The sequence below is a fragment of the Macrobrachium rosenbergii genome, chromosome 15, assembly GCF_040412425.1.
Source record: "Macrobrachium rosenbergii isolate ZJJX-2024 chromosome 15, ASM4041242v1, whole genome shotgun sequence".
NCBI lineage: Eukaryota > Metazoa > Arthropoda > Malacostraca > Decapoda > Palaemonidae > Macrobrachium > Macrobrachium rosenbergii.
The window spans coordinates 32,822,910-32,828,742 of NC_089755.1; the positions used below are offsets into that span (position 1 = coordinate 32,822,910).

At 37.6% G+C, this 5,833-nt stretch overlaps 1 long non-coding RNA gene across 1 annotated transcript in view; it reads left to right on the forward strand.

Annotated features, from left to right (window-relative positions):
* Positions 1 to 2,795: 2,795 nt before the first annotated feature.
* Positions 2,796 to 5,833, forward strand: part of LOC136846522 (uncharacterized) — a 104,619-nt gene continuing 101,581 nt past the window's right edge. Inside the window, exon 1 of the long non-coding RNA XR_010855429.1 lies at positions 2,796 to 3,023. This is a non-coding gene — a long non-coding RNA (uncharacterized lncRNA). The remainder of the gene's footprint in view (positions 3,024 to 5,833) is intronic.

The window sequence follows — 5,833 nt, forward strand, 5'->3', positions numbered from 1 at the left end:
TTCTCCTTTTATCAGACTATGAACACCTTTCCTTCATTCGAAGTTCTCCTTTTACCAGACTATGAACACCTTTCCTTCATTCGAAGTTCTCCTTATACCAGACTATGAACACTTTTCCTTCATTCGAACGTTCTCCTTTTACCAGACTATGAACACTTTTCCTTCATTCGAAGTTCTCCTTTTACCAGACTATGAACACTTTTCCTTCATTCGAACTTCTCCTTTTACCAAACTATGAACACTTTTCCTTCATTCGAAGTTCTCCTTTTACCAGACTATGAACACCTTTCCTTCATTCGAAGTTCTCCTTTTACCAGACTATGAACACCTTTCCTTCATTCGAAGTTCTCCTTTTACCAGACTATGAACACTTTTCCTTCATTCGAAGTTCTCCTTTTACCATACTATGAACACCTTTCCTTCATTCGAACGTTCTCCTTTTACAAGACTATGAACACCTTTCCTTCATTCGAAGTTCTCCTTTTACCAGACTATGAACACTTTTCCTTCATTCGAAGTTCTCCTTTTACCAGACTATGAACACTTTTCCTTCATTCGAAGTTCTCCTTTTACCAGACTATGAACACCTTTCCCTCATACAAACGTTCTCCTTGAACATCTTCGAATACTGTTCTCTTGTCAGTTAAAAATGTATCTGAGGCCATGTTTACCTTCCTCTGTTGACCAGTTCTACTAATGTTTTAGTGCCCGAGTCATGCTGATTTGCATTTTGTCCTAAATGTGAGTACCTAAGAAAATATTCCGTTGCAACATAACTCCATATGCCTTAAAGACTTTTCCTCTATAACAAGAATGGTTTGTGCTTGCTGTTTTCCTTTGCCTTCATAAGTTTAGTTTCATCTATTGTATCGAGCACTTTCCTTTTCAAAATCCAGTTCATATTCAACATGCGAGGTCTTTTGAGAAACTAATTCAGTTGGCAAGCTCTCACTCGTTTCACGATCAGTGAAACTTCCCAATCAAAATTATACTTTTTCAACGTGAATTTGATTTCTACAGCCTTAGGATGAGCGTGAGGTCCACTTATTTGCTTCATGTAACCAAAAATTCCTCCAAATAATCCTGATTCAGCTTCTGGGTCATTGCTTAACTTTTTTTATGGAATTCTTTTAACATTTCAGAGTTCTGGATGTGACTGACAAGAAATTTGTAGAGGGTTTTTGCTTTTTTTTACTGTTTTCCTGGGCAGTAAATGTATGTCCATTTGCTGTGTTTTATGTACCTTCGTGCTTGATACGACGTGAATCATCTTTTGCACGAGATACTGCCAGCATCTTTATCCCAAACCCAGCCCCACGTCCCAATGATTTGATTTGATTTGATTTTATCAAATTCAGGCAGTCTTAAGTACTGTGTCACCTCCGGCCATTCAGCCATTAAAAGAGCGAAAAAAGGAGATTTGAAGTAGTTAGGACGCTCATCCGTCGAACGGTCGCGGGTGAACTGACTCATCAACTCCCAGCGTCATTTCATTGCTTCATGTGTAAATAAATTCATTGTAACGTAAATTACTCCCTCATTTCCCATAGCGACCTCACAATATTTGATCAGGTAAACCTGATCGTGAATACCCGGCCTAACTATTACTTCTTAATGTATCTTGGGTTTTCTCCCAGTTCCTCCGCTAGATCCTTCTGTTTTATCCGCTTTATATTCTGGACCTCTTTATTTATCTGCCACATGAAAAGAGTAGAACTGTCAGTCGGACCGTCAGATCGAGGTCATCGTCCGCACAGCACTCCTCAGTTCTCTCCTTGCCTTCATCGTGGCAGCACTACGGATATGGCAGCAATGTAAAACTCCACTGGTTGATGGAACTGTAGAGACTAGCTGCTGCGGCAATTCACGTAATAATAGGAAAGAAACGAAAAGGCGTAAAAGAGTATCGTCTAAATATTTCTCATTGAAAAAAGACGCATATTCTCATACAATATTAATGAATAAGTCTGAATTAGAATCTGGTGGTTGGTTCAGTTATTTATGAAATGGACAGTAAAGCCTACTTTTCTTATAGTAACACTTTTATAAAAAAGGCAGAAGACTTGCGTAAGCCTACACCAAATTGTTTATCACATGGAAATATCGTTTTAAATTTTCGATTTGTACTCATAACGGCCTACAAATTGTCCTGCAGGATATAACAATGAAATGAATTAGGCCTATACATAATTTATTCATATTTGATCAGAGCTACTGAGATCCTTCCCAGATGAAATTCAGCGGTGAACTGTCACGAAATCGTTGCTTACTCGTCCGCACATGCAATCACCAGTCAGTCGATCGGAAGAACTTTAGGTAATTCCATCAGTTCATCCGATCAGATGAGTGGGCTGACTCTGTCCACAAAATGTCGTCTACACGTAAGTTTTAACGTCAGATTCGATGAACTGACAGGTATACCTGATCGTGAATACTCGGCCTTAGAGAGGTTGGACAGCAAACCATTTGTTAATACCCGCAGTTCATCACTTCAAGTCCTCCTCAGTAACGACGAATTTAAAAGTCGAACCATTCGTCGAACAGCTTTGTGAAATCTACAATAATTTTCCAGCTCTTAACTTCCAGCAGCTCTTTCCCTCCTAAGCACGTTTCAGCACAACCTCTGGATAATAGGCGTGTTGCATATTTAAATCTGCCGCTCGAATACATTAATATTCAGGTGTTTCAGTCTTCATGAATTTGATGGGTATAGTCAAGTAGCCTACTTACCTTGTAAAAAAAGACTGCCGGCTTGTTTACCGTCAGTGACCGGGACCCAAGAAATCTGTTCTCCTTCCGGTCTCCCTATTACGTAAGACCCATAATCAGTGTCTTACTACCGTGACTGTGGGGAAGGTGTGTCCATTTTTGCTCCCCCGTTTTCACTGGGTGCTATGGAACAATAAAAGTGAAGTGCCCAAGTTCACGACGAAGTGGCAGAGAAGTTTAGTGAAAAACAGGAGGGGGATATTCGGCTGTCTTTCGAATCCTGCAAAGAAAAGACGAAGGGAGAAAATAAAAAGGTAAATTCTGTGCAGTTTCATCCAGTTTTAAGTTCTGGTAAATTGGATTACAGTACTGGCTCCGTATTCGATTAAACTTCCTTGTTTCACGTTTTAAATGGCACTTCTCGTCATTTTGAATGTATATGAAAGAATAAGTAATATCCTCAAGATTAAAATAACCTGATTGAGACCAATTGAAGTAAATGACTCGGACCGAGTTGCGCACAGGTCTCCCCCGCCCCTCTCGAACAAAACCCTTCCCTTCGAATGTTTTCTCAACGCCCTTCTGTAAAACAATTTGCGACCTCCACAATCGACTTACCACCGAGTACATAATTCTTTGTAAAGGTCAATTGAGGTACGTCATTTAAAACATTTTGCAACACTTTCCAAAAACCTTTCGAACGTAGGCCTTTAAAAAGTGTTAACGGACAGCTCTCTCGTTAGCGTTTTAAGCCACCTCACTCAACGGCTCTCGTGGTTGGTGTGTAATATCTCGCCTTTTCCCCTTCAACTGCATTTTTCGTTTTACAGTGATATTGTCGCAATGTGTAACTTCATAAGGATGGTACCAGTATACCTCCAAGGCTAACGTCACTGGAAGAATCACTAAATGAAATTTTTAAGCGTAGGTCTATGAAAGTGCACAGCTAGCTCGATTGTGGTTTACGTAAAATTGAGTTTGCCTAACGTTGTGATTAAAGCCTTCCATGAAGGTTGTTATATTGAATTTCTGATATTCGGGCTAAACAAACACTAGATTCAAACAAATTTCAGCTGTGTAAAAGAAAGAAACTTATCTATATAGGTCTAAGCAAGATACCGGTTTTCTATCTAATCTACGCGAGTCGACTTTTCCCGCCCATGTGTGACGTCACGATAAGAGGCGTTTGTGGAGGTAATTTTACTTTTTTTTACTATGCTTTTGGCAGCATTATGTAAGGTGTATTTTGTATTTTATAATGTATTTCGAGAATAATTAATAGATTATGTGTTATAGCCGGTTTTATTTCAACTGCCTTCCGTGGTTGAAGATGTGGCACTACGCGCATGGGTAGCAGAAGGTAGCAGGCGACTGGCTGACAATCGTCGTTTCCGATATCGTTAGCTTATTGTGATATATTAAACTGTTTCTTCAGTAACAAATTTGAATATTATATATACAAAAAACCTCTGCCCTTCTCATATCAATCATAAACATTCCTATTTGTATCGATAACATGCCAACACAGCACAAGCATGCGAAAGAAGAGCTTGTATCAAACAGTCCAGTCTACTAAGCAAACACAAACGAACGATGGACTTAGACCTATGTTCACCAACTGTTCAGATTACAAGATCTTAACATTCAAAATTTATTCTGTGTAGAGTTTCATTGCTTGCTTTAAAAATAAATTTATTATGATACCAAAGTAATATCTACCAAGGTCTGAGATTTTCTCTAGACCTTGTTATCTATGTCCGAAAACTGAAAAATTACCTTTAATACTGTTTTCCTTTAGAACATGAAGCATGGACCAATGGAGCGAGGCTTATGCTGCCGAGTCTTTAGATATTTTATGTTACTGTCCTTCTTATAAGCTCACACTCATTCCATTTCAGTCAAAATTACTTTTTTATTGTAACCTTTACTTATTCATTTTAGGTATCGTTCCAATACTCTACAATTAAAAAAAATGTATGCCTAGGCTAGCCTCTTAGACAACAATATTTTATACTATAAAGAAATTTATACGTAATAAATTGTTAAAATGCATATTATTCGCACTCGCAAAGCCAGATGTCCTTTTTATTTACCTACAATGAGATAAAAAAAAAAACGTTTCTTTAAAACCCCATCGTTTGTTTGAGTTTGGCCTGAGTAGAATGTTACAAGCTCGTCTTTCTTGTGTATGTACTGTTATCAATATAAATCGGCGTGTATATGATCTAGATGAGAAAGTGTGAGGGTTCTTTGCATATATAGGCATTCAGATGTAATGCTGAACAGTTTACATATTTATCACAGTAAGCATACGATATCCGAACCAATGATTTCAACCAATCGAGAGCTAGTTATGCGTATGCTACGAGTGGATGAAACAGACTTAGTAATCATGCGTTTTTTTATAAACACTTCCGACCGATAAAAAGTGAATTTTTCAAAATGCTTCGTATACTTTTCTTTAGGACAATTTTTTTGCCATGCTCTTGTACAATGTTATCGTTATTTTTTTTGGTGACATTCTAAGAAGACCATAAAAACTTAAAAGTGTTTAATTTAGTGTATTTAAAACAAAAAAATTACTGGTGGAGTGCTGCAGAATTTTTTTAGTTACAATATACTAAGTATACCTTAGTTTTACCAGACCACTGAGTTGATTAACAGTTCTCCTAGGGCTGGCCCGAAGGATTAGACTTATTTACAATATCCTGTACTTATAACCATTTTCTTAGCATTTTTGGTAAAAAATTAAAGTGGACACTAATCTTCATTTGCGCTTATTCAGTTATGATGACTAAGAAAAATAATTTGTCTCTATTCTGATGTTTGTTTCCTACTTGAATTTATACATACATACATACATACATACATACATACATACATACATACATACATTTACATACATACATTTAGAGAGAGAGAGAGAGAGAGAGAGAGAGTTTTAACTAAGCTATTTTTTTTATTGGTTGCTCTTCTAGAATAAGATCCGATTAAATGATGCCAGAGAGAGAGAGAGAGAGAGAGCGTCTTCATGAAGAGTCTCAGATATCTTTGGGTGTTTCTCAAATTTCTTTAGGCACACGTTCCAAAACGCAAGGAGATTCGACAACCACAGCACACAAGC